The sequence below is a fragment of the Chrysemys picta genome, chromosome 4, assembly GCF_011386835.1.
Source record: "Chrysemys picta bellii isolate R12L10 chromosome 4, ASM1138683v2, whole genome shotgun sequence".
Classification (NCBI taxonomy): Eukaryota; Metazoa; Chordata; order Testudines; family Emydidae; genus Chrysemys; species Chrysemys picta.
Genome location: NC_088794.1, coordinates 80,968,662 through 80,984,908, shown reverse-complemented (window position 1 = coordinate 80,984,908; position 16,247 = coordinate 80,968,662). Strand labels below are relative to the sequence as shown.

Sequence of the window (16,247 nt, the reverse complement as noted above, 5' to 3'; positions counted from 1 at the left end):
CAAGAAAACAGGAAAATGACTACCAAAGAAGTAGCTAACAAAATAGAACTGGCCAAACTAGAAGCAGAAGAAAATGAAAGAAAACATCAGAGACTGCTTCAATTAAAAAAACTCGAGACAGAGCAGAGAGAAAGAGAAGAGAAAGCCAAAGAGGAGGCCCATGAAAGAGAAGAGAAAGCCAAAGAGGAGGCCCACAAGAGAGAGATGGAGCTGGAAAAAGCCACAGAGGAGGTGAGAGAAAAAGAAAGGAAGCATGAACTGGAAGTAGCAAGGGCTAGGCCAGATGCAACAGCCACTCCTAACAACTCCTCTCCAGGTACCACTTCCCATCCCAGAAAATTTCCCACCTACAAGGCAGGCGATGATACTGAGGCCTTCTTAGAAAATTTTGAAAGGGCCTGCCTTGGATACAGCATCCCTTTAGACCAGTACATGGTAGAGTTGAGGCCACAGCTCAGTGGACCCTTAGTAGAGGTGGCGGCTGAAATGCCTAAGGAGCACATGAACAGTTATGAACTTTTTAAAAACAAAGCCAGACTCAGAATGGGGCTAACACCCGAGCATGCCCGTCGGCGGTTCAGAGCCCTAAGGTGGAAACCAGACGTGTAATTTACCCGGCATGCCTACCACACTGACAAAAATTGTGATATCTGGGTATCAGGAGCAAATGTTAAATCTCTGGAAGATCTGATTTCCCTAGTAAAAATGGAGCAGTTTTTAGAGGGTGTTCCTGAGGAAATAGAAAGGTACATCCTATATAGGAAGCCCAAAACTGTAACTGAGGCGGGGGAGATTGGAGCCAAATGGGTGGAGGTGGCAGAAAAGAAAAAAACTAGTAGCAGTTGGAGCGAATACCAGAAGGGACAAGCCGAAACAAAACCTTACCACCGGGGACAACCCAAGGCCCCACCCACATTCCAAGGAAAATCCCAGACGCCTTCTCACCCCACCACACCAGTCTCCACCAACGAACATCGCCCCGGTGATACCTTAGCAGGGCAATGTTTTAAATGTAATGAACTGGGACATATAAAGGCTCACTGCCCCAAGAACCCCAACCGATTACAGTTCATTACACCCCAATCACACCAAAGATCCCCAGACCCAGATGCCTCTCTCATACCCTCGGAGCGAAGGGAAACCTTGAGAGTGGGCGGAAAGAAGGTTATCGCTTGGAGGGACACTGGGGCACAAGTGTCAACTATCCACCAATCCCTAGTGGACCCCAAACTCATCAACCCGGAGGCTCCAGTGACAATTCAACCCTTCGTGTCACAGTCTGTAACCTTGCCTACAGCCAAGTTGCATGTCCAGTACAAGGGCTGGTCAGGAATGTGGACTTTTGCAGTCTATGACAATTATCCCATCCCCATGCTGTTGGGGGAAGACTTGGCCAACCATGTGAAGCTAGCCAAGAGGGTGAGAATAGTCACCCGCAGCCAGGCTAAGCAAGCTTGCACCCCCATCCCTGTTCCTGAGCCGTCCACCAGGGCCCCGTCTGTGTTACCACAGACCCAAACAAAGGTAGTGGAACCGGATCCCCTGCCAACGACTGCAACAGCCGTAGTGGATCCAATCCCAGAGACCCAGCCAAAGCCAGTCCCAGAATCAAAACTGGCAACGCAACCAGAACCATTGCCAGCACTGAATCCAGCGCTTGCAAACCCGTCTACAACTCCAATGCCAGAGAGCACCAGTGAGCCTGAACTGGCGGAAGCAGCAGATAACCCTACCCAAGAGGCTCAGCCAGAGCCTGAAATACCACATAGTGCACCAGCGGACAGCGGTTCACAGTCAATGGAAACAGCCCCAGCACCTGCATCGCTTCCAGAGGGGCCAAGCCCCAGTCCACAGTCCAAGGAGGAACTGATGTCTCCAGCATCAAGGGAACAGTTCCAGGCTGAGCAGGAAGCAGATGACAGCCTTCAGAAAGCTTGGGCGGTGGCACGGAGCACCCCACCACCTCTCAGCTCTTCTAACCAATCCCGGTTTGTTGTAGAACAAGGACTTTTATACAAGGAGACTCTTTCTGGTGGACACCAGGAAGACTGGCATCCTCAAAGACAGTTGGTAATTCCCACTAAGTATCGGGTAAAGCTCTTGAGCTTAGCCCATGATCATCCCAGTGGCCATTCTGGGGTGAACAGAACCAAAGACCGGTTGGGGAAGTCCTTCCACTGGCAGGGAATGGGCAAGGACGTTGCTAATTATGTCCGGTCTTGTGAGGTGTGCCAACGAGTGGGAAAGCCCCAAGACCAGGTTAAAGTCCCTCTCCAGCCACTACCCATAATTTAAGTCCCATTTCAGCGAGTAGCTGTGGATATTCTGGGTCCTTTCCCAAAGAAGACACCCAGAGGAAAGCAGTACATACTGACTTTCATGGATTTTGCTACCCGATGGCCGGAAGCAGTACCCTTAAGCAACACCAGGGCTAAAAGTGTGTGCCAGGCATTAGCAGACATTTTTGCCAGGGTAGGTTGGCCCTCCGACATCCTTACCGATTCGGGAACTAATTTCCTGGCATCTTGTGTCCCCATTGAGATACAGGCTAAGTGCAATGGGCCAAATTCTGCTCTCATTCCATTGAAAACGTCCCCTACTGAATCATTCCACTGAAATTGATGGAGTGACTGGATATATACAGGGCCGGCTCTAACTTTTTTGCTGCCCCAAGCAGCAAAAAAAAGCACCGCCCCCTCGCCGCCGAGCACCACGCCGCCGGAACCCCCCCCCGAGCGCTGCGGCCCGCGCCGCCCCCCGCCTAGCGCCGCGCCACCTGAGTGCCCCCGCCCCCCCCCGCGGAATGCCATGCCGCGCTGCCCCCCCCCCCCAAGATTGGCCGCCCCTTACCAGGTGCCGCCCCAAGCATGTGCTTGGTTGCCTGGTGCCTGGAGCCGGCCCTGGATATATATAAGGGTCATGAAAGGCATAATTTGGCCAATTGTCAACTAAGTGCTAGGTCCGATTATCTATCTGCTAACCAGAGGGCAACTCATGTGCTAATGAATAATACCAGCTCTGTGCAATTACCAAGTAATCTGCATGAATGTGTTATTCCAATTCCACCCAGCTCAGCTATTCTCAGCCATTGTCTCAGTCAGTCCCATCTCCACTTCAGGGTAAAGGCCACTACACACAGCTCCTGTCCATCCATCCATCCCAGCCATTTCCATCCCACTGTAAGGCAATGGCCTCCCAAGTGCTGCTCCTGTCCCTCATTCTTAAGGTTCACCTAGGCTTTTCACATGCTGGGCCAGTGTGGGTTGTTAAGGGTGTTAGCCCCACTAATCTCTTCTATGGTATCACACAGAGGTTGTTTATCAGGCATATCACCAGAGTGGAGTCAACAATAAGGCTGTGTTTTCCCACACTGGGTTTCAAGCCCTATCATGAGTCAGGGGTAGTTGTTACCTGTTAATAATTAAGTAAGGCTGCTGTACAATGTTTACAGTGCAACTGAAATCTAGATACAGGATAGCTGTGTCCTGTGGTTGATTGCATCATTGTGTATGGGACAGAATGGCTTATTGCTAAAGAGTAGAGGCAGACAGTATCCCCTGTCTGATGAGTATGTTAGTGGCTACATGACTGGGAAAAGGGGGGAGGACAGTTTCCAATTGCCTAGGGCAGCAGAACTGCTTCAAGCTGGCACCGCAGCACGCCAAGTAAGCATTCCCAGCACTGCTCCCAGTGAGGGATTTATGGCTTGGCTATGCTATGTGGTGAACTGTTAAATATTCAGATTATGGTACAAATCGGGTGGGGGTGGGGGCTTAGAGCCAGAGCTCCAAGGCGACGCACTGGAGGTCTCGCTGACTTATGATGTGTGCAGTAAAATGACGGCTGGGGATTCCGCTGCCATAAATGTGGGTGTCACATGTGCGGCTCCAATGTATGCAACATCAGGTAAGCATTAACTCTAGGGCTTTTAAAGCAGAGGCATTCTGAGAGCACATGGCTGCTCCCTCGGTAGGGCAGGGCTTTCTCCCTTCGCCACTACCAGATGGGAGTGGACACATCCCTTCCCCTTCTCCTCATCCTGCAGGGCAAAAGGCTCCAACAAAACAAAGAAGAAATGGGGTGGGAAAGGGGGAAAATAAGGGAGAAAAATTAACTTTGCAGCACCTCCAATTTTCATGCCATCCTAGCAGCTTGTTTCAAATGCCTCCTGGGAAGTTAAGGAGAGTGGTCATGGACAGGGAGCCTTTCACATCTAGTTAAAATCCAGCTGCATGCTGATAATAACCAAAAGTCATTCCTCTTGATAGCTGTTTGGTGGCCTGTGTGAAATGAGTCGATAGAATCATAGAATCACAGAATATCAGGGCTGGAAAGGACCTCAGGAGGTCATCTAGTCCAACCCCCTGCTCAAAGCAGGATCAATCCCCAACTAAATCATCCCAGCCAAGGCTTTGTCAAGCTGGGCCTTAAAAACCTTTAAGGAAGGAGATTCCACCATCTCCCTAGGTAATCCATTCAAGTGCTTCACCACCCTCCTAGTGAAAAAGATTTTCCTATTATCCAACCTAAACCTCCCCCACTGCAACTTGAGACCATTACTCCTTGTTCTGTCATCTGCCACCACTGAGAACAGCCGAGCTCCATCCTCTTTGGAACCCCTCTTTCAGGTAGTTGAAAGCAGCTATCAAATCCCCCCTCATTCTTCTCTTCTGCAGACTAAACAATCCCAATTCCCTCAGCCTCTCCTCATAAGTCATGTGCTCCAGCCCCCTAATCATTTTTGTTGCCCTCCGCTGGACTCTTTCCAATTTTTCCACAGCCTTCTTGTAGTGTGGGGCCCAAAACTGGACACAGTACTCCAGATGAGGCCTCACCAATGTCGAATAGAGGGGAACGATCACGTCCCTCGATCTGCTGGCAATGCCCCTACTTCTACAGCTCAAAAAGGGCACACTGTTGACTCATATTCAGCTTCTCGTCCACTGTAACCCCTAGGTCCTTTTCTGCAGAACTGCTACCTAGCCATTTGGTCCCTAGTCTGTAGCAGTGAATGGGATTCTTCCGTCCTAAGTGCAAGACTTTGCACTTGTCTTTGTTGAACCTCATCAGATTTCTTTTGGCCCAATCCTCTAATTTGTCTAGGTCCCTCTGTATCCTATCCCTACCCTCCAGTGTATCTACCACTCCTCCCAGTTTAGTGTCATCTGCAAACTTGCTGATAGGTCTCTGTCCAGCTCTTAGTATCTCCAACACAGAACCCATCACCACAACTGCTTCTACCAATTGTGGCCCCTTAGTTGGCAGACTCAGCAGAGTGGCCAAGGATTAAACGTGCCTGATCTTCTCTAAGCACTAGAGCTTTCAGAGCAGGAGTGAGGCACTTTTGTGGGAAGAAGCAGTCAGTGTATTGGGGGGGAAGGGAAAAGTTTGCACTGCTGCTGTCTCATCTGGAGATAAATACAGGCCAGTCCTTTTCATCACTGCTTAAGAAATTGTTTCAAAAGTGTTTTCTCTCCACCCGATAAGAATGGCATAGAAGAGAGGATTCCAGGGTTTGGCGTATGGGCCCATGGAAGCCTTAGCCTTTGCCAGGAGGTAAAGCTCTCTCTGTCTGTGGGGTATATTGCAGTACCTGTTCTCATGGCAGGTCCCATGCAAAGGACTCCATTTTCTCCTTAGGTTGTACCCAGGGCATTTCATCAGCAGACACATTTGAAGAGGAGGTATCCCAGCTCCAGCCTATTTAGTCCTCTTCTAAAAGGGCCCACCTGAAAGATTTCCACTCTTTGCCTGAGTCCTGCAGCAGAATGATGGAGAAGCTCAGCCCAAACCAGTGCCACTGGCTCCCTTCTGAACCAGGCTTGGGCCTCTTTTCCTAGTCAAGGCCTGGTCCTGGTGCTCCCCTGCACTCAATATGGCAGCCAGGCAGCATGGCTGCAGAATGTCAAAGTGACAGGGTATTAGAATTCAAAAATATATACATTAATAAATAAATTCCCAAGTCTCTTGGAAAATCATGTTATTGGGAACTGACCCAGGCAGGGGCTCCTGGGGAGAACTACAGAAAAAGAGATTCTCCAAAGCTGTAATTTTTAAGATTGTATCACTCAGAGAATAATTATAACCAGCAAAACAATGTTCACATCTCACATTAATATAAAGTAATGACTGCATGCCTGTAGCCAGCTAACCACAGAACTGGGAAGAGACTGTCAACCCATCTATCCTGCTATAATAAGGAGCATGTTGGAATTGCTGGCAGCAGCTGCATTCCTGCATCTAGCATTCCTCCTTCTTAAAGACATAGTGCTCTATTAGTCTCTTCCCTTTATTTCTTTTTCTTCTTCTTCTTTTTTGAGATAAGCCTGAGCAGAAGAGTTTGTGGCGTTCAGGTCAGGATGTGAGCCCAAAGTCTGAAGGGGCCTAGATCTAATATATTCAGTCTGTAAGCTCCTTGGGCCAGTGGCTATCTTTGTTATTCTGTGTGTGTACAGTGCTACACACAATAGCTGAATGGGGCTATTAGGTACTACCACGATGCAAACAGTAGAAATAATTCAGACTTGGACCAGAGAGAACCACAGGGTCTGTTGTAGTCCTGCAGCCAGACTATAGAATCCCCTCTATTTTTATTAAATATTGCATGGCCCATCTCTATTTAACCTCTAGAATGAGTTGCAGGGTTTTTAGTTTATTTTTATCTTTCCACCACCCATTTTATGAGGGATCAGCAGAAACAGAAGAGCCTCACCTCCAGAAAAAAATCAGGCTCCTGGTATTCCTGGCTCAACTGGAAGAAGGAAATACTAGAAGTCATGCTGCAAAGTCAGTTCCAGAAAGATTCCAAGGGCAACTTTGCAGAATCAAGAGTTTCTAATACTTTGACTAAATAAGATTAAGAGAAGTACCTGAATTTTGTGATGGACCAAATCAAAATTCTCCCATCATTAGTTTTTGTGTCTGTATCCTGTGTGGTCCTAATGTCTGGAGGTAGAATGAGCCAATGATGCCTCAGACTGGTTTTCTGTCCCTGTATTTGCATCTGTCAATGATGATAACTTGTGGAATTCATTTGCTATTGGAAAAGTACAATTGAATTTTAGAACAAAATCACAAATATCTATTTTTGCACATGACTAGCCATCTTGTAGGAGCCTGCTGGGGTCACATCAGAAGAAAATGTGGAACTGAAGATGGGTGAGTCTTCTGCCCAATCTATCTATTTATCCCACATTTATCACTGTAGTGTCAGGACACCTGTGCAGGGCAGTACAGCCACATACTACGTTAGAGCCTGATCTTGCACTCTGTTACTAATGAAGTCAATCTGATTACTCGAATACGACTAAGAGTGAGATATGGGTTTGCAGGACTGAGCCCTTTGTTTGAATAAACTGTGTCCCTAAACAGTATGCAGCATTAAATAGCAAAATAATAACAGTGGGAGAGGGAAATTAAGGGGTGTAGACAAAGGAGACAAAGTATATTTTCAGATGACCTTTAGAACGAGATGTAGAGTAAATGCAGTGAGTCTATTCTGGAAAGCAGGATCTGGAAAGGAGAAGCCTTTTGCTGGTTAAGATTATTGAGAGGGTTTTCACATGAGAATTCACAGAGTATCCAGCTTCTTTAGTTCTCCTTGACCCTTGTCAATCCAAGAACAGACCCAGTTATGGCACAGAGACAGCACTGATTGATTATCTTCTGATGATGGATAAAAATCAGGTGATCATCCTGATGTTATTAGATCTATTAGTTGCCATCAGTGTTATTGATCAGGAGGTGGTATTGCCTGCAAAACGTAATGGAGACAGTGGAGTAGACAGGACTGCCCTTCAGTGGCTTTGCTTTTATCTCTTGGAGAGATCCCAGGGGGGGTAGGTTGGGCCAATTACTCTTCTGCCCAAGGACTCCCTCTGCAAAATTCCATCTTGTCCCTGCTCTTGTTCGTTGCATGTTTGGGGCTATTAGGGAGATTGGGAAGGAGACATTGGCTTGTGTGCCTTTAGTTTGCTAATGACACCCAGCTCTAAGTAACTAGCTAATAGCAGAAAGAATGTGTGGGGGGACAGAGAGGAGGCTAATGGTAGATGAGCAAAAGGAATATTGCGGGCAGAGGAGAGAATGCCAAGGTTTGTGAAGATAGTACACCTGGCATGAGTCCCTGGGAGACAAGAGCATCTTTGAGATACAGGGGCAGGACGTGGTAACAAAGCTGCATCATGAGCTTGTTTGCTCAGCATGGGAAGATGCATTCAACCCTGCCTAAAGACAGGACTAGCCCTAAGATCAATTGTGAGAGGAGGGAAGGACAGACCTCTTCTAAAGATTGCTTGAACACTGAGGTGTGATTTACCTCAAGAGAGTAATTGACTGAACAGAAACCAAGGGAGTAAGGAAGAACAGTAAGATACTTTGTGCTTCTCACAATGCAGGGTCCTGAGCTGTTGTCTAACTGTTTTCCAACAAGTTGCTCAAGTGAACTCTAGGAGCTAAAGTGTCTTACCCTGAGCTGCTGCCATTCAGGACATTCTCTGGTTCTTCACCAGAGAATCGCACCAGAGTTGGGTTTATGTGATGGAGGAGAGGCTGCAGGATGGGGGAAATTTTCTGCCTCACTCTATTCCCTTTGTACCATTCAGACAGCACAGAAGGAGCAGAGACCTGCCACATCTCCCAGTGTAGAGCTGTCTCCAGCAGGTGTATAGCTGGCATAGCCATCCTCCTGGCACTGGATATTTGTAAGGGGTGGAGAAGACCAGAGTGGGGCCAGGAAGGGTTAAAGAGGAGGAGTGACCAGAGCATATTGTGCTCCTGCTGGCACACAGCCCCAAGGGGATTCTTGGTAGCTGGCCATGTAGAGTAGCCTTTAAGCTGCTCTAATCTATTTCAGGGCCAGAGACCAGGCAGAGAATAAGGGAGATATTATCAGTTCCCTTATGGTCCCACACCCCCTCCACTAAACATAAATTTAGTGAAGCGGAGAATCCGGCTCTATATTTTTAATTCTTTGGACAAACAAACTGCTTGGTTTGTGGGGATGACAGAATTTCTGTGTGTTCTGTGCATTCAGAGTAATGTGCAATAGGGCGCTACTTCTATTTATCTTCTGAGCATCCCAGAAAACTTGGCAGCTGTCTCTACAGTCATCTATGCTCTTAGTGAGAAAAAAGGAATTCTGCTTTAGACCCTTCAGAAATCTGCTGTAGCCGTCCAAGATCACTGCTCCCTCAGGGGGAGGAGGCTTGTGTTGATTAATATTAAGAAAAACTCTTCTGAAAGAATGATAGATCATGGCTTGGTGACTCCAAAATCTTTTCTTGTTTCTTTCTTTGATGGGAGGAGGGGGAAAACTGGAAACAAAAGGCCAAGGAAGGGGGGAGAGGTGTGTTTTGAAATCTGCTTCCTTTTGGCCACGCTTGAACTTCCAAGCGCCTGCCTTTGACTGACATCCTTAGGAAATGGGAGAGAAACTCCATGCTGAGCCGGCTCTCTGCCCAGCACAGGAAGGAGGAGGCATCTGGCTCCAAGGAGCTGAAATAGATGCCTTTAATGTGTCTGTCATTCTGCATTGTAGAGGTGCACTTGAGTATTTCAGCTGGAATATTCCATTCCTGGAGGCCTTTCAGGGGCCCTTCGCCTTTGTCAGGAATCAGGTTACCTGGACATTTTAAAATGCACTTTGTGTGGATGGCTCAAGGTGGAGCAGGAGGGAGCACAGGGTATGTGGAAGAGCTGAAAACTGCTGCATATTCATGGCTAGAGATCAGGGTGGAATGCAGCAGACTTTTCAAAAGCTGGTCTTGGTCTTAGCAGGCCGCTGATCCTGTCTGCCTGTGCGTGAGAGACCACAAGGAGAAGGCTGCTGAGGCGAATACCCAGGGCATGTCAGAGATATTTAGTTTTTGGGCTCACGATGATATATAAATATTGTGCTTTAATAAGAGTCTCCTCTCATGCCAGACAGCTGCCTCTCTGCCCAACACCCTGGGAGTCTGAACTATGGCACATGACATTGGTATGGACTGAAAGGGAGTACCATGAACAATGGGATGAACCAGCCTTGATAAACGAAGTTGCTGCCTGAGCTGAGCAAAGACAGAATAGGGAGGCTAAGCAGGAACCAGTGCAGGCTTTGGGCTAAAATCTAAGCTTCACCAATAGCCTGAGCTTGCAAACCTGCCCCTGATGCTATAGAGACATTAGTCTGAGAAGCTTGCTGGGGTTGGTACTCAAAGGAATAGTAAGAGAACATTAGAGGGGTAGCCGTGTTAGTCTGAATCTGTAAAAAGCAACAGAGGGTCCTGTGGCACCTTTAAGACTAACAGAAGTCTTCTGTTAGTCTTAAAGGTGCCACAGGACCCTCTGTTGCTTTTTAAGAGAACATTGTACTCCTAGCTGTGTCCAAACAATGTGGTGGTGATGCTGGCTGGGTGAGGGAACCTGCAGCAGATTGATGATGAAGGTTTTCCACTGAGCAGGTTTGCTTGGGATTTGTCAATAAGTTTTGCAGTTTGGAGGCTTCAACTGGGTCCTGGTGGCACAGTTAGCCAAGGGTGTTTGTTTTCATTTCCATCTGCCTGGGAGACTGCAAATGTTTCTCTCAGATCCAGACCTCACTATAGCCAGCCCTTTGTCCCCTCTAAACTGGATCACTGCAATGCATTCCCTGAAGGCAATTTAGAAATGGCTTTCTTAGTAGTGTCTCACCTAAAGATTATTATACCTCTGCTCTAGTTCTGCACTGGCTTCTAATTTGCCTCTAGATGCAATTTGAGTGTTTGGTTTTGTTCTGTCAAACCCTATATGATCTAGGTTCTGGCTATCTCAGAGACCAATTCTCTCTTCATGCTCCATCCCAATTGTCATCTGAGGTGCTGTTGCTGGCATCCCCTAAATTTTCTTACAGAGGGTAGGGTCTTTCTCAATGAAGAGCTCTCGACTACTGATCTTTCTTCCTGCCCCAAAGCTTGATCCCACAGAGTCTCCTGGCTTTCAGTGCACATTGCAAGGCCTATCAGTTTACTAAGGCTTTTATCTGATTAGATGGTTTGTCTGAGAGGAGGAACTGAAAGGCTATTGTGTTTCTTTTATCAGCAAGTTCCTATTCTGTCTGTATTGTACTCATCACTTAGGTATCCAAGCTCTGTCTATCCAGCTAAGGGTACGTCTATACCCAGCCGCTAGTTCGGCGGCTGGCAATCGAACTTCTGGGTTCGACTTATCGCGTCTTGTCTGGACGCGATAAGTCGAACCCGAAAGTGCTCGCCGTCGACTGCGGTACTCCAGCTCGGCGAGAGGAGTACCGCGGAGTCGACGGGGGAGCCTGCCTGCCGCGTGTGGACCGAGGTAAGTTCGAACTAAGGTACTTCGAACTTCAGCTACGTTATTCACATAGCTGAAGTTGCGTACCTTAGTTCGATTTGGGGGTTTAGTGTAGACCAAGCCTAAGAGACAAGGTGAGCGAGGTCATATCTTTTATTGGACCAACTTCTGTTGGTGAGAGAGACAAGCTTTTGAGCTACACAGAGCTCTTCTTTAGTACCTGAAGGTCTCTGATCTGGTCCTGAAGAAGAGCTCTGTGTAGCTGGAAAGCTTGTCTCTCGGACCAACAGAAGTTGGTCCAATAAAAGACATTACTTCACTCACCTTGTCTCTCTAACATCCTGGGACCTACATGGCTACAACACTGCAAACAGTATCTATCTGTGTCCATTTTTATGATGTGCCCCTATTACTATTAGGCTACACCCCCCTGCTGCTGGCATACCAACTGATACGCTATGTCAAGTCATTGTAACTTCACCAAGTCCCACATGTTACAATGAGAGAGAAAGCCAAGCAGATTGACATCCCAGGGCAGACTTGAGAAGGATATTGTAATATACATGTTGCTACACTGCTACCTACAGGCAAGGTGAACCAGAAGCCTGGGATTGCCCAGAGTTTCTTAGGGCGGTTCTGCATCCCATAAGCAGCTCATAGATCTCAAAATCCTTTTGAGATCCTATTACAAATGTTATCAGGTTGCAAGACAGTAACATTTCACACGGTGCAATGGCATTCTGACACCATGCCAATGTATTGCGTTACAGCACAATAGCACGTGGACGCAGCAAGCTAATATTCTGCTAATACAGCACCCTGATGCGTCACCATGTGCTGATGCAATATCAGGATGTCTTGAAGGAGACCCTGAGGTGTTATGAGGGAGAGTGTGTTTCGTCCATACTGTGTTTCTGTTAGAAAATGGATTAACTGACATGTTTTAACTAACATGATGTTAAACACAACTTAGCATCTAGTATAGACAAACAAGTTGTGTTTAAAAACATGTTAGCTGCTCATGGTTAAACATCTCCCCCACCCCCGACTTAACCATGAGCAAACATTTTTAAATATGTCTGTCCTTGTTCACAGTAAGGACAAAATAAGGGTTACCATCGTGTTAGCTGACATGTTTTCTAACAGGATGTATTTTCCCAGTGTAGACAAGGCCAAGGAGTGCTAGCAGGGGATGAGTCCCCCATGCTCAGGAGAGAAAAGGAGCATAAATTTGACAAGCTGTGCTGGCAGATGCCACAGGGGGATGATGATGATTCCTTTTGCCCTCTCCCCTTGCAGAGCAGAAGAACAGCACGCCACAGACCTGCCTTTATGAAGACAGCAGTCCTCTGGAAGTCTTGTCTGTCATGAGCAGACGCTGCTATATCTGTCCAGTCCCCACAGCCTGTCTCCAGTTTCACACACTGCCTGTGATATATAGAAATGCTGGGGAAGCCCATGAGGCCACAGCTCCCCACGTTTAGCTTTCCCAGCACAGTGAAATCCTGCCCTGACTGTTGAGAGACAGTAAGCTTGCACATGTCCAGATGAGGACTATACAATGATAGATAATACCCATAAACCCCCGAGCTGTTCTGGGGTGGAGAGGGTGATTTATCCCCCGCCGGACAGCTCGGCTGCACAGAGTGGAGAGCGGAAATCCTATGGGAGCTGTGGGGCACACATCAAAACTCCATGTCACAATGTCCATGACACCTAGGGCGCCAGTTCAAAGCCACCATGTGCTGTAGCTGGAGGTTTACAGTGATGCCAAGCTAATGAGTAAACGAAACAATAAATAACTTGAGCGATCCCCTCTCCCTGGAGCTGGTGTGCACAGGCCCTTGTTGTGAGCAAGCACTTCTAACACCCAATTACTCATGCTGAACCCCCTAGCACAGAACCCGGAGCAGCTTCAGTAAACCATTCATCTTTGCTGAGGGGAACCCTTTCAAGTCCCTGCTCCGCTGCCACTCTGTTTATTGTTAAGATGAGCACACAGTTTACACGGACTGTTCTTATTTATCTTTGACTTTTGCCTTTTAGGTCATTTTTTTAGCATTGTCTTGACCACATTTTTATTTATATCTCAGTCCTTGCTGTCTGTAGCTCTCCAGGTCCCAATGATGGAGGAGAGGCCTAGCCAGGCTCCTGTTAGAGGATGTTTCTCCCATTACTGCACAAAGATGGGAATGCATAAAGGAATGGGAATCTTGCAGGCAAACTGGGTCATTTAAGGGGTTGTAGAAGCAGGGAGTGGGTGGGGGTATTTGTCAGAGGAGGGAATGCATGTGCTTGCATTTGAAGCTGAATGGTTGTGTCAGTTTGTGTGGAGGCTGGGTGCATGGTTGTGTTTGATGACAGGGGAGTGCTGGAAGGGGAAGTGGATGAATACCTATGTAGAGGAGCAGGTGTTTGCTCTGGGACCTGAATTGTCATGGTGCTAGTTTGGGGGCTGTGTATTTTTGGTGGGAGGAGGTTGGAGTGGAGTGTATGTGTATGCTAGGTTCCAGTGCACTTCACATTGAATGCTGCCTACAGAGAGATACATTTGAGTCCTGGTAGTAAGAGTTTCTAAATTTCAAGTTTTCTTCAATAGCCTGCATTCTGCCAAACTGTACAAGCTATTGTGCCATCTAAACTGACGTCCCACCCCAAGCTTTACTGGATCGGGCCATTGATCCATGCAGCTTAGAACCTACTCCCAGCTACCTCATACTTCAGAAAAGGCAAATGACAATGCTTCAGGTCAATTGTGCAGCAATAACAAAGGAAGGAAAGTCCTTACTGACCCCTAAGGTGATCAATTTATAACATGCCCCGAAGAACAAGATTTGGTTCCTCATTGTAGCTAGCAAGTGGAAATAATATTACCTAAAGGCTGATGGAAGAAGAGATACCTGAAGAAGAACAGGCCAGAACCTCAGCTGGTGTAATCAGTTTAGCTCCACTGAAGTCAATGAAAAGAAGAGTGACACATAGCACTGAAGCCAAGAGAACCATTCCAGAGAATTAATCACATAATACAGTATGAATTGTGTGACAGTGATTGTACAAATACTTGTATCATTAGGCAACAGGCCAGAATCTATACAGCAAAACCATCCTCTCTCTCCTGTGTCTTATTGCCATTATAAAATGTTCATTTAAAAATATAAGAAAATAATTGGAATAATTAATTAAGCAGTGAGGTTCATCAGAGCAGAGAGTGTAAACTACACCTTTGTAGGTATGACTCATAATTGTCCTCATCTGGTTGGGTTACTTTATTGTCCTTCTCATTTCATTAACTGAGACAGTAGGGCAGACCCTCAGCTGATGTAAATTGGCATAGGTCCATTGATTAATTTACCAAATATAAGGAACTGTCCCAGGATATATGAATACCTCACAATTTGTGCACTATTATGTTCCGCTACTTTAAAGAGATGCTGTCAAAATAGAAATCATACATATATATTTAAATTTCCTTCCCTGGGTTATTCCTAATGCCTGAGGTGATTAAAATGGAAAGAATATTAAAAATCACATTTCTTTTTTCACCATTTGTTTCCTTCTCTGATCTGACCATGAAACTAGCCCAGTTAGTTTTACTTCCTATTCCTATTCAGTTTCACTGGGTTCTCCTTCTATCTGTGCCACAGACATCATAATTCACTTTGGGTATGTCTCTTCACTACTCTGTGTCTCATTTAGCTCACCTTTAAAATGGGGATCAAAACAATTATATTTCTGAGGGGTATTCATTCATTAATGTTAATGACACATCTTGCGATCCTTGACTGGATGGTGCTCTGGAAATGCAAGGTGTTATTATTATGATCTCCTGGATAAGGGCCAGCCTGTTGGTGTTTTCCTTCAGAACTAGCCAAACACAATGACAGATCATGAACATGTAGGGCCAAATTCTGCTCTGAGTTACACCAGTGCAAATCTAGAGTAACTCCACTGAAGCCACAGGAGATACTTCCTATTGTGCACCAGAGTAATTGGAGAGAGAAGGATCTGGCCCACAAGCTGGAAGGAGGAGAAGTGGCTAAGTTAGCAACAGCTCAGCAGAGTATATGCAGCCCCCTGAGCGCAGCAGTGGGAGCTTGAAATAAAGAAGTGGGATGGCAAGAGCGGCTACACCATTTGATAGGCATCCCTGAGTGATAGAGTTATCAGATATGGTCAAGCTGTGTTCATCCCTTTCTTTCTTTTCCCTCAGGACCAGAAGGGGTTAAAAAAGAACTGTGATACAGGTCAGTGGTCATACTGAGTCTGCACCCATCATATATATCAGGTGTTTGAGGAGGGGGCTAAGCAGGGGGTATACTTGTCATTGACCATAACTCATACTTATTCTAATCATGACCACATGGTTAATAGGACTTTATAAACCACTGTGGATTTGGATTCAGTATACACAAATCGCTTGCTCTCTCTTTTTCTCCTGGTTTGTCTGGACAAGCTGGGCTAAGCTGTTGCAGTGTAGTGACTTTAAAACACTAGTGTTTCAGTGACCAACAGCTAGTTAATTTAAAACTATAAAGCCTCATCAAAATTACAGTGACCAGCCAACAGGGAGTGGGTAATCTTTCCCAGGATGGGGGCACAGATTCTTTCTTTCAGGCAGCTAAAAGTGTGAGGCCCACTCTCCCTATTAAAACACAAACTGGAATCACAAAGATGAATAGGCCAAATTTTGCTCTCTGTCATAGAGATCATGGGCAGTAACTCCATTGACATGCATGGAATTAATCCATGTTTATGTCAGTGTAAGTGAGAGAAGGTTTTTGCCCAAGCATTTCAAAGTACCCTTGAATTCTGGTTTTGGCAGGTCCAAAAGCTTTCAATTAATAGAAATTAGAGATGAAAATGGATTGTTAGATCCTAGCTAATTTATTCCACTGGGGGGGCCCAGTGTAGGATTGATCCCAACAGTCTCTTCTCTAAAGTTTTGTCCAGTCTAGTTTTCA

The 16,247-nt window shown here is 46.4% G+C and overlaps 1 long non-coding RNA gene across 1 annotated transcript in view; it reads left to right on the top strand.

The window, feature by feature from the left end:
* Window positions 1-3,527: 3,527 nt before the first annotated feature.
* Window positions 3,528-16,247, top strand: part of LOC135983111 (uncharacterized) — a 35,955-nt gene continuing 23,235 nt past the window's right edge. Inside the window, exons 1-2 of the long non-coding RNA XR_010600601.1 lie at window positions 3,528-3,906; window positions 7,102-7,158. This is a non-coding gene — a long non-coding RNA (uncharacterized LOC135983111). The remainder of the gene's footprint in view (window positions 3,907-7,101; window positions 7,159-16,247) is intronic.